The 19,036-nt window shown below is 48.1% G+C and overlaps 1 long non-coding RNA gene across 1 annotated transcript in view; it reads left to right on the plus strand.

The window, feature by feature from the left end:
• Positions 1-312: 312 nt before the first annotated feature.
• LOC136631821 (uncharacterized) overlaps positions 313-19,036 on the plus strand; it is a 57,970-nt gene continuing 39,246 nt past the window's right edge. The window contains exon 1 of the long non-coding RNA XR_010793088.1: positions 313-1,112. This is a non-coding gene — a long non-coding RNA (uncharacterized lncRNA). The remainder of the gene's footprint in view (positions 1,113-19,036) is intronic.

Raw genomic sequence — 19,036 nt, forward strand, 5'->3', positions numbered from 1 at the left:
TTATTCATAAAATTTAGTTTTATTCATATAAAATGGAGTTTTATTAAAATTAATCATATAAAATATATTTATTGGTCATAATTTGTATTTTATATATTTATTATTTGTGACTAATTATCGCACTTTATATATATACATATACATATATTATTATTATTTTTCATATGTGCATAACTTAACTAACATATTAATTTTATTTAATGATTATTCACAGCTTATTGTTTAGATTATGCACATTTATTAACTTGAATATTGACCATGATTATTCAATAATATATTCTTTGCATATTAACCATATAATTTATTGTTATACATACATTCACATTGATTTATTATGTGACTGTTTCTATATATGTCCGCTCATATGGCTGTCCCCCCATATGACGTCAGGGCACTGAACGTGAACTATATGCTGCAATGTGTATACCTCTGGCTTCTTCCTAATCCTAGCTGTCATTTGAATGTTATAACTTTATTTCCTCTGCATTCTGCCCACGAGACACAGCATCATGACGTCAGACGTAAATGCCCACGTGACTCAGCGTCATAACGTCAGACACATATGTGTCCTAGCAGTAACTTCCCAATCCACATCGGCATATTGACCCCACATAGCTACAACTTCTTAAATCATCTAGAGCTGCGCTATAAGACGCTTTGAGAATGTTATGCGTCTACCCACCGTGCCATTTCACACAGCACTCTCAGTGTCTCTCACTCCCCCCCTCCCCCTCCTCCCTGGCCCCTGACTCTGCTAACCAATGCCGACAAAACAGATGCCGGCATATGAGTCACTGTCTTGCTAATCATGCAGCACTAACACGTTAGCAGTGTTTTTCCTTTTCCCTTGCCTCTCCCCCCCCCTCCTCCTCCCTTATAATGTGTAGTTATACCATCCAATGCCGACACAAATAATGCCGGCATGAACTTAATAGTTTGCTAATTACACAGGGCTATATGCTAATAGTGACCTCCCCCCCCCTCCCTTCCTCTTCCCTCCTCCCCCTCCCCTCTCCATTCACTTCCCTCTGCAATATGCATTGACGCTGATACAACAGATGCCGGTCTGGATTTGGCAGCCTGATTACCCTCATTTGTCACAAGATTACAAGGTACTTTTATCATTATATATGTTCAGTTTTACTCATACAATGTACACTTGAAAAAGGCCGTGCGGCCGAAACGCGTTGTGTATTATATATTATTTTATTTTATTTTATTAAAATCGTGGAACCTGTTCATCATTGTTGATCGGTGCCATTTCTGATACGCCTATTTGGATTAGGAGGCGCCTACCCTAAAGGCGCCTCCTGGAAGTAAGTGACATAACTTCAGTATTTTCAGTACATTCTATTTTCATTTATTCTACGGTGCGAGCGCTGAGGTTTTTTTCTCTTTTATTTCATTTATGTCTTCCTCCTTCATACCATGACTGGAGTTTCCCTCTAGCTGCTCTCTCTTATGAGATTGTTTACAGCACCTACGAATATTCATCTTCACCTGGGAATCAAGACCACTCACCTACTACACTCTCCAGTATCCTTCTAGTGAGCGCCAAATCCTTACCCATCACCCTGTAGTTATATAAAGAGGGTGTGATGCAACACTAGGGGGCAGCACTGTCACCAACTGTGTAGTTATATACAGAGGGAGTGATGATGTAACACTAGGGGGCAGCACTGTCACATGTCCTGTAGTTATATACAGAGGAGGTGATGATGTAACACTAGGGGGCAGCACTGTCACATGTCCTGTAGTTATATAAAGAGCGGGTGATGATGTAACACTGGGGGGGCAGCACTGTCACTTGTCCTGTAGTTAGAGAGGGAGTGATGATGTAACACTAGGGGGCAGCACTGTCACTTGTCCTGTAGTTATATAAAGAGGGGGTGATGATGTAACACTGGGGGCAGCACTGTCACCTGTCCTGTGGTTATATAGAGAGGGGGTGATGATCTAACACTAGGGGGCAGCACTGTCACCTGTCCAGTAGTTATATACAGAGGTGGTGATGATGTAACACTGGGGGGCAGCACTGTCACCTGTCCTGTAGTTATATACAGAGGAGGTGATGATGTAACACTAGGGGGCAGCACTGTCACTTCTCCTGTAATTATATACAGAGGAGGTGATGATGTAACACTAGGGGGCAGCACTGTCACCTGTCCTGTAGTTATATACAGAGGAGGTGATGATGTAACACTAGGGGGCAGCACTGTCACCTGTTCTGTGGTTATATACAGAGCGGGTGAAGATGTAACACTAGAGGGCAGCACTGTCCTCTGTCCTGTGGTTATATACAGAGGGGGTGATGATGTAACACTAGGGGGCACCACTGTCACTTCTCCTTTAGTTATATAAAGAGGGGGTGATGATGTAACACTGGGGGGCAGCACTGTCACTAATCCTGTAGCTATATAAAGAGGGGGCGATGATGTAACTTCTGTGGTTATATGGAGAGGGTTACTGATGTAACACTAGTTGGTAGCACTGTTAACTGTCCGGAGGTTATATACAGAGTAGGTGTTGATGTAGTATTAGAAGGCAGCACTGTCACCTGTTCTGTAGTTGAATACACAGGTGGTGATGATGTAACACTGGGGGCAGCACTGTCACCTGTCCTGTAGTTATATAGAGATGGAATGATGATGGAGCACTAGGGGGCAGCACTGTCACTTGTAATGTAATTATATACAAAGGGGATGATGATGTAACACTAGGGGGCAGCACTGTCACCTGTCCAGTAGTTATATACAGAGGAGGTGATGATCTAACACTAGGGGGCAGCACTGTCACCTGTCCTGTAGTTGAATACACAGGTGGTGATGATGTAACACTAGGGGGCAGAACTGTCACCTGTCCTGTAGTTATATAGAGATGGGATGATGATGTAACACTAGGGGGTAGCACTGTCACCTGTCCAGTAGTTATATACAGAGGAGGTGATGATCTAACAGTAGGGGGCAGCACTGTCACCTGTCCTGTAGTTGAATACACAGGTGGTGATGATGTAACACTAGGGGGCAGCACTGTCACCTGTCCTGTAGTTATATAGAGATGGGATGATGATGTAACACTAGGGGGCAGCACTGTCACCTGTCCTGTAGTTATATACAGAGGAGGTGATGATGTAACACTAGGGGGCAGCACTGTCACCTGTCCTGTAATTATATCCAGAGGCGGTGATGATGTAACTCTAGGGGGCAGCACTGTCACCTGTCCTATAGTTAAATACAGAGGGGGTGATGATATAACACTGGGGGGCAGCACTGTCACCAGTCCTGTAATTATATACAGAGGGGGTGATGATGTAACACTGGGGGGCAGCATGTGTCACCAGTCCTGTAATTATATACAGAGGGGGTGATGATGTAACACTTGGGGGCAGCACTGTCACTAATCCTGTAGTTATATACAGAGGAGGTGATGATGTAACACTAGGGGGCAGCAGTGTCACTAATCCTGTAGTTATATACAGAGGGGTGATGATGTAACACTAGGGGGCTGCATTGTCACCTGTCCTATAGTAAAATACAGAGGGGTGATGATGTAACACTAGGGGGCAGCACTGTCACCTATCCTGTAATTATATTCAGAGGGTGTCATGATGTAACACTGGGGGGCAGCACTTTCACATGTCCTGTAGTTTAAATAGAGAGGGGATAATATAGCAATAGGGGGCAGCACTGTCACTTGTCCTGTGGTTATTTAGAGCGGGGGTGATGTAACACCTGGGGGCAGCACAGGCACCTGTTCTGTAGTTATATACAGAGGAGGTGTTGATGTAACAGCAGGGGGCAGCACAGGCACCTGTTCTGTAGTTATATACAGAGGGGGTGATGATGTAACACTAGGGGGCAGCATTGCTCCCAGTCCTGAAGTTATATACATAGTGGTGTTGATGTAACACTAGGGGGCAGCACTGTCCCTTGTCCTGCACTTATATATAGACGGAGTGATGATGTAACACTGGGGGGAAGCACTGTCACCTGTCCAGTAGTTATATCCAGAGGGGGTGATGTTGTAACACTAGGGGGCAGCACTGTCACCTGTCCAGTAATTATATCCAGAGGGGGTGATGTTGAAACACTAGGGGGCAGCACTGTCACCTGTCCTGTAGTTATATACAGAGGGAGTGATGATGTAACACTAGTGGGCCGCACTGTCACCTGTCCTGCAGTTATATACAGAGGAGGTGATGATGTAACACTAGGGGACAGCTCTGTCACTAACTCTGTAGTAATATACAGAGGGGTGATGATGTAACACTAGGGGGCAGCACTGTCACTAACTCTGTAGTTATATAGAGAGGTGGTGATGTTGTAATACTAGGGGACAGCACTGTCACCTGTCCTGTAGTTATATACAGAGGGGGTAATGATGTAACACTAGGGGGCAGCACTGTCACCAGTCCTGTAGTTATATACAGAGGGGGTGATGATGTAACACTAGGGGGCAGCAGTGTCACTTCTCCTGTAGTTATATAAAGAGGGGGCGATGATGTAACACTGGAGGGCAGCAGTGTCACTAATCCTGTAGTTATATAAAGAGGGGGTGATGATGTAACACTAGGGGGCAGCACTGTCACCTGTCCAGTAGTTATATACACAGGTGGTGATGATGTAACACTAGGGGGCAGCACTGTCACCTGTCCTGTAATTATATCCAGAGGTGGTGATGATGTAACACTAGGGGGCAGCACTGTCACCTGTCCTATAGTTATATACAGAGGGGGTAATGATGGAACACTGGGGGGCAGCACTGTCATTTGTCCTGTAATTAAATTCAGAGGGTGTGATGATGTAACATTAGGGGGCAGCACTGTCACCTGTCCTGTGGTTATATACAGAGGGGGTGATGATGTAACACTAGGGGGCAGCACTGTCACCAGTCCTGTAGTTATATACAGAGGGGGTGATGATGTACCACTAGGGGGCAGCACTGTCACTTCTCCTGTAGTTATATAAAGAGGGGGGGGGGGGGCAGCACTGTCACCTGACCTGTAATTATATCTAGTGGGGGTGATGATGTAACACTAGGGGGCAGCACTGTCACCTGTCCTATAGTTGTATACAGAGGGAGTGATGATGTAACACTAGGGGGCAGCACTGTCACCTGTCCTATAGTTGTATACACAGGTGGTGATGATGTAACACTAGGGAGAAGCACTGTCACCTGTCCTGTAGTTATACACAGAGGGGTTGATGATATAACACTCGGGGGCAGCACTGTCACTAATCCTGTATTGAAATAAAGAGGGGGTGGTTACAACACTGGGGGGAAGCACTGTCACATGTCCTGTAGATATATATACAGACGCGGTGATGATGTAACACTAGGGAGAAGCACTGTCACCTGTCCTGTAGTTATACACAGAGGGGTTGATGATATAACACTAGGGGGCAGCACTGTCACTTATCCTGTATTGAAATACAGAGGGGGTGGTTACAACACTGGGGGGAAGCACTGTCACATGTCCTGTAGATATATATACAGACGCGGTGATGATGTAACACTAGGGGGCAGCACTGTCACATGTCCTGTAGATATATATACAGAGGCGGTGATGATGTCACTTTTGGGGGCAGCACTGTCACCAGTCCTGCAGCTATATGTGGTGGGATGATGATGTAACACTAGGGGGCAGCACTGTCACCTGTCCTGTGGTTATATACAGAGGGGGTGATAATTTAACACTAGGTGGCAGCACTGTCACTAATCCTGTAGTTAAGTACAGAGGAGGTGATGATGGAGCACTAGGGGGCAGCACTGTCACCTGTCCTGTAGTTATATAAAGAGGTTATGATGTAACAATAAGGGGCAGCACTGTCACCTGTCCTGTAGTTTAATACAGAGGGGGTGATAATGTAACATTAGGGGCAGCACTGTCACCTGTCCTGTAGTTTAATACAGAGGGGGTGATGATGTAACACTAGGGGGCAGCACTGTCACCTGTCCAGTAGTTATATACAGAGGGGGTGATGATGTAACATTAGGGGCCAGCACTGTCACCTGTCCTGTAGGCATATTTGGTATTTCAGCCGCACTTCAGTAGCAGTGAGCGATTCCAGCGACCTGATTGGTTGTTGGCAACACACCGCCCTTTGGAGATGTGCATGAGTGGCCGGCCCGTTAAATAAGCAGCAGCAGGGCCGTAGGAGGGTCGGCAACTAAGCCGAACCGTAAACCCAAAACCTAACCCTAAACCTAACCCAAAACCCTAACCCTAAACGTAACCCAAACCGTAAACCCCTAAACCTAACCCTAAACCCTAAACCTATGCCAAAACCCTAACCCTAAACGAAACCCTAACCCTAAACCTAAGCCAAAACCCTAACCCTAAACCAAACCCTAACCCTAAACGTAACCCAAACCGTAAACCCTAAACCTAACCCTAAACCCTAAGCCAAAACCCTAACCCTAAACGTAACCCAAACCGTAAACCCTAAACCTAACCCTAAACCCTAAACCTAACCCTAACCCTAAACCTAAGCCAAAACCCTAACCCTAAACCAAACCCAAAACCTAGCCTTAAACCCTAACCCTGAACCTAACCCCAAACCCTAACCCTAAATAAAACCCTAAACCCTAACCCTAAACCTAACCCTAAACCAAACCCTAAACCAAACCCTAAACCCTAACCCCAAACCCTAAACCAAACCCTAAACCCTAACCCTAAACCTAAGCCAAAACCCTAACCCTAAACCAAACCCAAAACCTAGCCTTAAACCCTAACCCTGAACCTAACCCCAAACCCTAACCCTAAATAAAACCCTAAACCCTAACCCTAAACCTAACCCTAAACCAAACCCTAAACCCTAACCCCAAACCCTAAACCAAACCCTAAACCCTAACCCTAAACCTAACCCTAACCCTAAACCAAACCATAAACCCCAACCCCAAACCTAACCCTAAACCTAACCCAAAACCTAACCCTAACCCTAAACCCTAACCCCCCGCTGGTCTCGTGAAGTAGCACTCGTGCACATCTCCAAAGGGGGGGGGGGGGGTGTACCCAACAACCAATCAGGCCGCTGGAATTGCTCACCGCTACTGAAGTGTGGCTGAAATACCAAATATGCGTCCTGTAGTTTCAGAGGGGGTGATGATGTAACACTAGGGGGCAGCACTGTCACCTGTCCTGTAGTTATATACTGAGGGGGTGATGATGTAATACTAGGGGGCAGCACTGTCACCTGTCCTGTAGTTATATACTGAGGGGGTGATGATGTAATACTAGGGGGCAGCACTGTCACATGTCCTGTAGTTATATTCAGAGGGTGTGATGATGTTACACTAGGGGGCAGCACTGTCACTTATACTGTAGTTATATACAGAGGGGGTGATGATGTCACTTTTGGGGGCAGCACTGTCACCTGTCCTGCAGCTATATACGGAGGGAGTGATGATATAACACTAGGGGGCAGCACTGTCACCTGTCCTATAGTTGTATACACAGGTGGTGATGATATAACACTAGGGGGCAGCACTGTCACCTGTCCTGTAGTTATATACAGAGGAGGTGATGATATAACACTAGGGGGCAGCACTGTCACCTGTCCTATAGTTGTATACACAGGTGGTGATGATGTAACACTAGGGGGCAGCAAGGTCACCTGTCCTGTAGTTATATACAGAGGAGGTGAGGATGTAACACTAGAGGGCAGCACTGTCACCTGTCCAGTAGTTATTATATACAGAGGGGTGTTGATGTAACACTAGGGGGCAGCACTGTCACCTGTCCTGTAGTTATATACAGAGGAGGTGATGATGTAACACTAGGGGGCAGCACTGTCACCTGTCCTATAGTTGTATACACAGGTGGTGATGATGTAACACTAGGGGGCAGCAAGGTCACCTGTCCGGTAGTTATATAAGGAGGGGGTGATAATTTAACACCAGGGGCCAGCACTGTCACTAATCCTGTAGTAAAGTACAGAGGAGGTGATGATGTAACACTAGGGGGCAGCACTGTCACATGTCCTGTAGTTATATAAAGAGGTTATGATATAACAATAAGGGGCAGCACTGTCACCTGTCCTATAGGCATATTTGGTAATTCAGCCGCACTTCAGTAGCGGTGAGCGATTCCAGCGAGCTGATTGGTTGTTGGGTACACACCGCCCTTTGGAGATGTGCATGAGTGGCCGGCCCGTTAAATAAGCAGCAGCAGGGCCGTAGGAGGGTCGGCAACTAAGTCGAACCGTAAACCCAAAACCTAACCCTAAACCTAACCCAAAACCCTAAACCTAAACGTAACCCAAACTGTAAACCCTAAACCTAACCCTAAACCCTAAACCTAACCCTAAACCCTAACCCCCCGCTGGTCTCGTGAAGTAGCACTCATGCACATCTCCAAAGGGAGGGGGGGGGGGTGTACCCAACAACCAATCAGGCCGCTGGAATCGCTTACCGCTACTGAAGTGTGGCTGAAATGCCAAATATGCATCCTGTAGTTTTATACAGAGGGGGTGATGATGTAACACTAGGGGGCAGCACTGTCACCTGTCCAGTAGTTATATACTGAGGGGGTGATTAAGTAACACTAGGGGGCAGCACTGTCACTTATTCTCTAGTTATATATGGAGGAGGTGATGATGTAACACTAGGGGGCAGCACTGTCACCTGTCCTGTAGTTATATACTGAGGAGGTGATGACGTAACACTAGGGGGCAGCACTGTCACATGTCCTGTAGTTATATACAGAGGGGGTAATGATGTAACACTAGGGGGCAGCACTGTCACTTGTCCTGTAGTTATATATAGAGGGGGTGATGATGGAGCACTAGGGGGAGCACTGTCACCTATCCTGTAGTTATATACAGAGGGGGTGATGATGTAACAACAGGGGGCAGCACTGTCACATGTCCTGTACATATATATACAGAGGGGGTGATGAAGTAACACTGGGGGGCAGCACTGTCACCTGTCCTATAGTTCTATACAGAGGGGGTGATGATGTAACACTAGGGGGCAGCACTGTCACATGTCCTGTACATATATATACAGAGGGGGTGATGATGTAACACTGGGGGGCAGCACTGTCACATGTCCTGTATATATATTTACAGAGATGGCGATGATGTAACACTAGGGGGCAGCAGTGTCACCTGTCCTGTAGTTATATACAGAGGGAGTGATGATGTAACACTAGGGGGCAGCAGTGTCACCTGTCCTGTAGTTATATACAGAGGGAGTGATGATGTAACACTAGGGGGCAGCAGTGTCACCTGTCCTGCAGTTATATACAGAGGGAGTGATGATGTAACACTAGGGGGCAGCAGTGTCACCTGTCCTGTAGTTATATACAGAGGGAGTGATGATGTAACACTAGGGGGCAGCACTGTCACCTGTCCTATAGTTGTATACACAGGTGGTGATGATGTAACACTAGGGGGCAGCACTGTGACATGTCCAGTAGATATATATATACAGAGAGGGCGATGATGTAACACTAGGGGGCAGCACTGTCATCTGACCTGTAGTTATACACAGAGAGGGTGATGATGTTACACTAGGGGGCAGCACTGTCACCAGTCCTGTAGTTATACACAGAGGGAGTGATGATGTAACACTAGGGGGCAGCACTGTCACCTGTCTTGTAGTTATGCACAGAGAGGGTGATGATGTAACACTAGGGGGCAGCACTGTCACCTGTCCTGTAGTTATATACAGAGGGAGTGATGATGTAACACTAGGGGGCAGCACTGTCACCAGTCCTGTAGTTATACACAGAGGGAGTGATGATGTAACACTAGGGGGCAGCACTGTCACCTGTCTTGTAGTTATGCACAGAGAGGGTGATGATGTAACACTAGGGGGCAGCACTGTCACCTGTCCTGTAGTTATATACAGAGGGAGTGATGATGTAACACTAGGGGGCAGCACTGTCACCTGACCTGTAGTTATATACAGAGAGGGTGATGATGTAACACTAGGGGGCAGCACTGTCACCTGTCCTGTAGTTATATACAGAGGGAGTGATGATGTAACACTAGGGGGCAGCACTGTCAGCTGTCCTGTAGTTATATACAGAGAGGGCGATGATGTAACACTAGGGAGCAGCACTGTCACCTGTCCTGTAGTTATACACAGAGGGAGTGATGATGTAACACTAGGGGGCAGCACTGTCACCTGTCCTGTAGGTATACACAGAGGAGGTGATGATGTAATACTAGGGGGCAGCACTGTCACCTGTCCTGTAGTTATGCACAGAGATGGTGATGATGTAACCCTAGGGGGCAGCACTGTCACCTGTCCTGTAGTTATACACAGAGGGATGATGATGTAACACTAGGGGGCAGCACTGTCACCTGTCCTATAGTTGTATACACAGTTGGTGATGATGTAACACTAGGGGGCAGCACTGTCACATGTCCTGTACATATATATACAGAGAGGGCGATGATGTAACACTAGGGGGCAGCACTGTCACCTGTCCTGTAGTTATACACAGAGGGATGATGATGTAACACTAGGGGGCAGCACTGTCACCTGTCCTGTAGTTATACACAGAGAGGGTGATGATGTAACATTAGGGGGCAGCACTGTCACCTGTCCAGTAGTTATATACAGAGGGAGTGATGATGTAACACTAGGGGGCAGCACTGTCACCTGTCCTGTAGTTATATACAGAGGGAGTGATGATGTAACACTGGGGGGCAGCACTGTCACTTATCCTGTAGTGAAATACAGAGGGGGTGATGATGTAACACTAGGGGGCAGCACTGTCACTTATCCTGTAGTGAAATACATAGGGGGTGATGATGTAACACTAGGGGGCAGCACTGTCACTTATCCTGCAGTGAAATACAGAGGGGGTGATGATGTAACACTAGGGGGCAGCACTGTCACTTATCCTGTAGTGAAATACAGAGGGGGTGATGATGTAACCCCAGGGGGCAGCACTGTCACCTGTCCTGTAGTTATACACAGAGGGATGATGATGTAACACTAGGGGGCAGCACTGTCACCTGTCCTGTAGTTATACACAGAGGGATGATGATGTAACACTAGGGGGCAGCACTGTCACCTGTCCAGTAGTTATATACAGAGGGAGTGATGATGTAACACTAGGGGGCAGCACTGTCACCTGTCCTGTAGTTATATACAGAGGGAGTGATGATGTAACATTAGGGGGCAGCACTGTCACCTGTCCAGTAGTTATATACAGAGGGAGTGATGATGTAACACTGGGGGGCAGCACTGTCACTTATCCTGTAGTGAAATACAGAGGGGGTGATGATGTAACACTAGGGGGCAGCACTGTCACTTATCCTGTAGTGAAATACAGAGGGGGTGATGATGTAACACTAGGGGGCAGCACTGTCACTTATCCTGTAGTGAAATACAGAGGGGGTGATGATGTAACACTAGGGGGCAGCACTGTCACTTATCCTGCAGTGAAATACAGAGGGGGTGATGATGTAACACTAGGGGGCAGCACTGTCACTTATCCTGTAGTGAAATACAGAGGGGGTGATGATGTAACACTAGGGGGCAGCACTGTCACTTATCCTGCAGTGAAATACAGAGGGGGTGATGATGTAACACTAGGGGGCAGCACTGTCACTTATCCTGCAGTGAAATACAGAGAGGGTGATGATGTAACACTAGGGGGCAGCACTGTCACCTGTCCTGTAGTTATATACAGAGGGAGTGATGATGTAACACTAGGGGGCAGCACTGTCACCTGTCCTGTAGTTATATACAGAGAGGGTGATGATGTAACACTAGTGGGCCGCACTGTCACCTGTCCAGTAGTTATATACAGAGGGGGTAATGATGTAACACTAGGGGGCAGCACTGTCACTTGTCCTGTAGTTATATACAGAGAGGGTGATGATGTAACACTAGTGGGCCGCACTGTCACCTGTCCAGTAGTTATATACAGAGGGAGTGATGATGTAACACTAGTGGGCCGCACTGTCACCTGTCCTGTAGTTATATACAGAGGAGGTGATGATGTAACACTAGGGGGCAGCACTGTCACCTGTCCTGTAGTTATATACAGAGGGAGTGATGATGTAACACTAGTGGGCCGCACTGTCACCTGTCCTGTAGTTATATACAGAGGTGGTGATGATGTAACACTAGGGGGCAGCACTGTCACCTGTCCAGTAGTTATATACAGAGGGAGTGATGATGTAACACTAGTGGGCCGCACTGTCACCTGTCCTGTAGTTATATACAGAGGTGGTGATGATGTAACACTAGGGGGCAGCACTGTCACCTGTCCTGTAGTTATATACAGAGGAGGTGATGATGTAACACTGGGGGGCAGCACTGTCACCTGTCCTTTAGTTATACACAGAGGGATGATGATGTAACACTAGGGGGCAGCACTGTCACCTGTCCTGTAGTTATATACAGAGGGAGTGATGATGTAACACTAGGGGGCAGCACTGTCACTTATCCTGTAGTTAAATAAAGAGAGGGTGATGATGTAACACTAGGGGGCAGCACTGTCACCTGTCCTGTAGTTATATACAGAGAAAGTAATGATGTAACACTAGGGGGCAGCACTGTCACCTGTCCTGTAGTTATATACAGAGGGGGTGATGATGCAACAATAGGGGCAGCACTGTCACCTGTCCTGTAGTTTTATACAGAGGGGGTGATAATGTAACACTAGGTGGCAGCACTGTCACTTATTCTCTAGTTATATACAGAGGAGGTGATGACGTAACACTAGGGGGCAGCACTGTCACCTGTCCTGTAATTATATCCAGAGGGGGTGATGATGTAACACTAGGGGGCAGCACTGTCACCTGTCCAGTAATTATATCCAGAGGTGGTGATGATGTAACACTAGGGGGCAGTACTGTCACTTATCCTGTAGTTATATACAGAGGGGGTGATGATGTAACACTAGGGGGCAGCACTGTCACCTGTCCTGTAGTTATATACAGAGGAGGTGATGATGTAACACTGGGGGTCAGCACTGTCACCTGTCCTGTAGTTATACACAGAGGGATGATGATGTAACACGAGGGGGCAGCACTGTCACCTGTCCTGTAGTTACATACAGAGGGATGATGATGTAACACTAGGGGGCAGCACTGTCACCTGTCCTGTATTTATATACAGAGGGATGATGATGTAACACTAGGGGGCAGCACTGTCATTTATCCTGTAGTTAAAAAAAGAGGGGCTGATGATGTAACACTAGGGGGCAGCACTGTCACCTGTCCTGTAGTTATATACAGAGAAAGTAATGATGTAACACTAGGGGGCAGCACTGTCACCTGTCCTGTAGTTATATACAGAGGGGTGATGATGTAACACTAGGGGGCAGCACTGTCACCTGTCCTGTAGGTATACACAGAGGAGGTGATGACGTAACACTAGGGGGCAGCACTGTCACCTGTCCTGTAATTATATCCAGAGGGGGTGATGATGTAACACAAGGGGGCAGCACTGTCACATGTCCTTATATACAGAGAGGGCGATGATGTAACACTAGGGGGCAGCACTGTCACTTATCCTGTAGTGAAATATAGAGGGGCTGATGATGTAACACTAGGGGGCAGCACTGTCACCTGTCCTGTAGTTATATACAGAGAGGGTGATGATGTAACACTAGTGGGCCGCACTGTCACCTGTCCTGTAGTTATATACAGAGGAGGTGATGATGTAACACTGGGGGGCAGCACTGTCACCTGTCCTGTAGTTAAATAAAGAGAGGGTGATGATGTAACACTGGGGGGCAGCACTGTCACTTATCCTGTAGTTAAATAAAGAGAGGGTGATGATGTAACACTGGGGGGCAGCACTGTCACCTGTCCTGTAGTTATATACAGAGAAAGTAATGATGTAACACTAGGGGGCAGCACTGTCACCTGTCCTGTAGTTATATACAGAGGGGGTGATGATGCAACATTAGGGGCAGCACTGTGACCTGTCCTGTAGTTATATACAGAGGGGGTGATAATGTAACACTAGGGGGCAGCACTGTCACCTGTCCTGTAGTTATATACAGAGAAAGTAATGATGTAACACTAGGGGGCAGCACTGTCACCTGTCCTGTAGTTATATACAGAGGGGGTGATAATGTAACACTAGGGGGCAGCACTGTCACTTATTCTCTAGTTATATACAGAGGAGGTGATGACGTAATACTAGGAGGCAGCACTGTCACCTGTCCTGTAATTATATCCAGAGGGGGTGATGATGTAACACTAGGGGGCAGCACTGTCACCTGTCCTGTAATTATATCCAGAGGTGGTGATGATGTAACACTGGGGGGCAGCACTGTCACCTGTCCTGTAGTTACATACAGAGGGATGTTGATGTAACACTAGGGGGCAGCACTGTCACCTGTCCTGTATTTATATACAGAGGGATGATGATGTAACACTAGGGGGCAGCACTGTCACCTGTCCTGTAGTTACATACAGAGGGATGTTGATGTAACACTAGGGGGCAGCACTGTCACCTGTCCTGTAGTTACATACAGAGGGATGTTGATGTAACACTAGGGGGCAGCACTGTCACCTGTCCTGTATTTATATACAGAGGGATGATGATGTAACACTAGGGGGCAGCACTGTCACCTGTCCTGTAGTTAAATAAAGATGATGTAACACTGGGGGGCAGCACTGTCACCTGTCCTGTAGTTATATACAGAGAAAGTAATGATGTAACACTAGGGGGCAGCACTGTCACCTGTCCTGTAGTTATATACAGAGGGGGTGATGATGTAACATTAGGGGCAGCACTGTCACCTGTCCTGTAGTTTTATACAGAGGGGGTGATAATGTAACACTAGGGGGCAGCACTGTCACCTGTCCTGTAATTATATCCAGAGGGGGTGATGATGTAACACTAGGGGGCAGCACTGTCACCTGTCCTGTAGTTATATACAGAGGGATGATGATGTAACACTGGGGGGCAGCACTGTCACCTGTCCTGTAGGTATACACAGAGGAGGTGATGACGTAACACTAGGGGGCAGCACTGTCACCTGTCCTGTAGTTATATACAGAGGGGTGTTGATGTAACACTAGGGGCCAGCACTGTCACCTGTCCTGTAATTATATCCAGAGGGGGTGATGATGTAACACTAGGGGGCAGCACTGTCACATGTCCTTATATACAGAGAGGGCGATGATGTAACACTAGGGGGCAGCACTGCCACTTATCCTGTAGTGAAATACAGAGGGGCTGATGATGTAACACTAGGGGGCAGCACTGTCACCTGTCCTGTAGTTATATACAGAGGGATGATAATGTAACACTAGGGGGCAGCACTGTCACCTGTCCTGTAGTTATATACAGAGGAGGTGATGATGTAACACTAGGGGGCAGTACTGTCACCTGTCTTGTGGTTATTTACAGAGGGGTTGATGATATAACACTAGGGGGCAGCACTGTCACCTGTCCTGTAGTTATATACAGAGAAAGTAATGATGTAACACTAGGGGGCAGCACTGTCACCTGTCCTGTAGTTATATACAGAGTGGGTGATGATGTAACACTAGGGGGCAGCACTGTCATTTGTCCTGCAGTTAGATACAGAGGGGCTGATGATGAAACACTAGGGGGCAGTGTCAGCACATTACATTTGAAGCTGCTGAATATATTTGGACATCATTTATTAACTCTTACCTACCTGTGATCAATGTTTGGTGAATGGTTTGATGTCGGTTCTCAGTGATTGTTGCTTTACTGCAGCTGAAGTTTACATTAGGCTATTTAGGGAATTTTAGATGCCTCTTTCATGAGCTGCACATTGGGAGGATGTATGATGCTCAGTATTTTATGGAGCTCCTGAAGTACATCGACACAGTAGGTCACTGAGCGTGCACAGAGTCCTTTGTCATAGACGTTTATAGGACTTGTGATGGCGACAGCTCACCTCCTCCCCCTTCCAGCACAGACCACAGAGCAGCACACAGTACTTGTCATAGAAGTCTATAGGACACGTGATGGGAGACAGCTCACCTCCTCCCCCTTCCTGCACAGACCACAGAGCAGCACACAGTACTTGTCATAGAAGTCTATAGGACACGTGATGGGAGACAGCTTACCTTCTCCGCCTTCCTGTGCAGACCACAGAGCAGGCACACAGCACTGTCATAGAAGTCTATAGAACAGGTGATGGCGACAGCTCACCTCCTCCCCCTTCCAGCACAGACCACAGAGCAGGCACACAGCCCTTGTCATAGAAGTCTATAGGACATGTGATGGTGACAGCTCACATCCCCCCCCCCCCTGCAAAGAACACAGAGCAGGCACACAGTCCTTGTCATAGAAGTCTATAGGACATGTGATGGTGACAGCTCACCTCCTCCCCCTTCCTGCACTGACCACAGAGCTTGCACACAGTCCTTGTCATAGAAGTCTATAGGACATGTGATGGTGACAGCTCAGCTCCTCCCCCTTCCTGCACTGACCACAGAGCTTGCACACAGTCCTTGTAATAGAAGTCTATAGGACATGTGATGGTGACAGCTCACCTCCTCCCCCTTCCTGCACTGACCACAGAGCTTGCACACAGTCCTTGTCATAGAAGTCTATAGGACATGTGATGGTGACAGCTCACCTCCTCCCCCTTCCTGCACTGACCACAGAGCTTGCACACAGTCCTTGTCATAGAAGTCTATAGGACATGTGATGGTGACAGCTCAATTCCTCCCCCTTCCTGCACAGACCACACAGCTTGCACAAAGTCCTTGTCATAGAAGTCTATAGGACATGTGATGGTGACAGCTCACCTCCTCCCCCTTCCTGCGCAGACCACAGAGCTTGCACACAGTCCTTGTCATAGAAGTCTATAGGACATGTGGTGACAGCTCACCTCCTCCCCTTTCCTGCACAGACCACAGAGCAAGCACACAGCACTGTCATAGAAGTTTATAGGACATGTGATGGTGACAGCTCACCTCCTCCCCCTTCCTGCGCAGACCACAGAGCAGGCACACAGTCCTTGTCATAGAAGTCTATAGGACATGTGATGGTGACAGCTCACCTCCTCCCCCTTCCTGCACAGACCACAGAGCAGGCACACAGTCCTTGTCCTAAAAGTCTATAGGACATGTGATGGGAGACAGCTTACCTCCTCCCCCTTCCTGCACAGACCACAGAGCAGGCACACAGTCCTTGTCATAGAAGTCTATAGGACATGTGATGGTGACAGCTCACCTCCCCCCCCCCCCCCTTTCTGCACAGACCACAGAGCAGGCACACAGTCCTTGTCATAGAAGTCTATAGGACATGTGATGGTGACAGCTCACCTCCTCCCCCTTTCTGCACAGACCACAGAGCAGGCACACAGTCCTTGTCATAGAAGTCTATAGGACATGTCATGGTGACAGCTCACCTCCTCCCCCTTCCTGCGCAGGCCACAGATCTTGCACACAATACTAATCATCTCCAGACACTGATTTTCCATATCCATGTGGTTGGAATTTAAAAAAGAGATTTGCGGGGTCCCCAATATTACAGGAATCTGTCATCTGTTTTTGGGACAGAGTCCACTCTTCGGCGTGCGATGTGATGTGGAGCGCATTGTTACCTCCTCTTGTTTCCAGGGAGTCTCCACTCTCCAGATATCGCAGATTAGATTTATTCTGGCCCAATGCAGATTAGCGGTTGGCTGTCTGACGGGGGTCCACCGCTGCCCGCCATCCGGCTCGTTCCCTGCCCATTCTCTGCTTACCTGCTGGATTCGTCCTGCGTTCTACCCTCACTTTGTCCCACCTGTCATGCTGCCTTCGTATAGCAGCCCGCCTGACGTCAGCTCCCCCTGCAGGCTGCATGTATGCAGTGCCCCCCACATCATACATCACTCCATACATGTACATGTCCCCGGCAGCCACCAGTCCTTACATATAACATGTCACCAACACCGGACATCAGTACATGCAGCATACAAGAGCCCCCCAGACCACAGACTTCACTTCATACAAGACACACAAGAGCCCCCCAGACATGACACTTCTCAGTCTGCTGCGGGGGGACTCCGGTGACCTTGAGGCTGCGCGGCGCTCCGGGCGGGGGATGGGCTCAGGTGAGGGAGATTTTCTAATCTTAGTCCCTGTGGGAGATTTATCCCAAGCAAGAAAGTCGATAGAAGAGAAGAGGCCGGCGGCGGCGCTGATGACACATCGATCAACTATTACAGACAATTACTGCTAAATCTGCCAAAGCCGAACCTCCACCGCCATCAGCCGCGCCCCAGCAAGGAGCACTGCACCCCCAAACTGTGCCTGACCCCGAAGAGCAGCAAGCAGGGACCCACCATCCGTGCCGAGCCCCCGCACCCCTCTCTGTACGGCCAGCGTAATATCCACAGGCTGGGGGGCTTTCTGATCTCTGGGGGTCCAACCAGTTCTCGAAGGTCGCTGCATGACTGCAATGGCGCTTCAGTTCAAGCATTCAGCGGCATGACCCCAACCGTCCCGGATTCAGTGGGACAGTCCTGGATTCTAGGGGTGTCCTGTAATCCTGGGGGGCAGGAGCGAATCCTGCAGGGGTGACGAGGAATGGCGTCAGATATGAAACAGCCTATACTCGCCCCACTGCCCTGGCCCACGCCACTCCGGTCCCCCAATCACTTTTGGGTAGGGCAATCACGTGCTGCTGGCATATGATCGCTGCAGCCAATCGCGTGTCTCGAATCCGCACGTATGCTAATACACACACATATATATATATTTACACACGTGCCTCCGTTTTTTATAATGTTTGAATCCGTGAAGCATCCGGTGGTGGGAATCCGCAGCGCCCGGTCCGGGGCTTTAACCCTTCCCCATCCCATTCCATTTCTCAGATTTTCTTAGCGATTTTTGGAAAATTAACTATTTACAATCTGACCGTCGGGAGCTTTAACCCCGCGCCGTATAGTTACTATCAGGATTAACCCTTTACAATCCAGTGCCGCCCTTCGTCCAACCTTCGGATTTCGCTGTTTAGTACCGATGTGTCGGGCCTCGTCCAACATCAGAGCTCTGCAGGGAAGCCTTAATGTCGGACAAGGGCTGACACTGGATTGTAAAGGGTTAATCCCGGGCTGGTAGTAAATAGACAGCGC

Source organism: Eleutherodactylus coqui, chromosome 6 (assembly GCF_035609145.1).
Source record: "Eleutherodactylus coqui strain aEleCoq1 chromosome 6, aEleCoq1.hap1, whole genome shotgun sequence".
Lineage (NCBI taxonomy): Eukaryota > Metazoa > Chordata > Amphibia > Anura > Eleutherodactylidae > Eleutherodactylus > Eleutherodactylus coqui.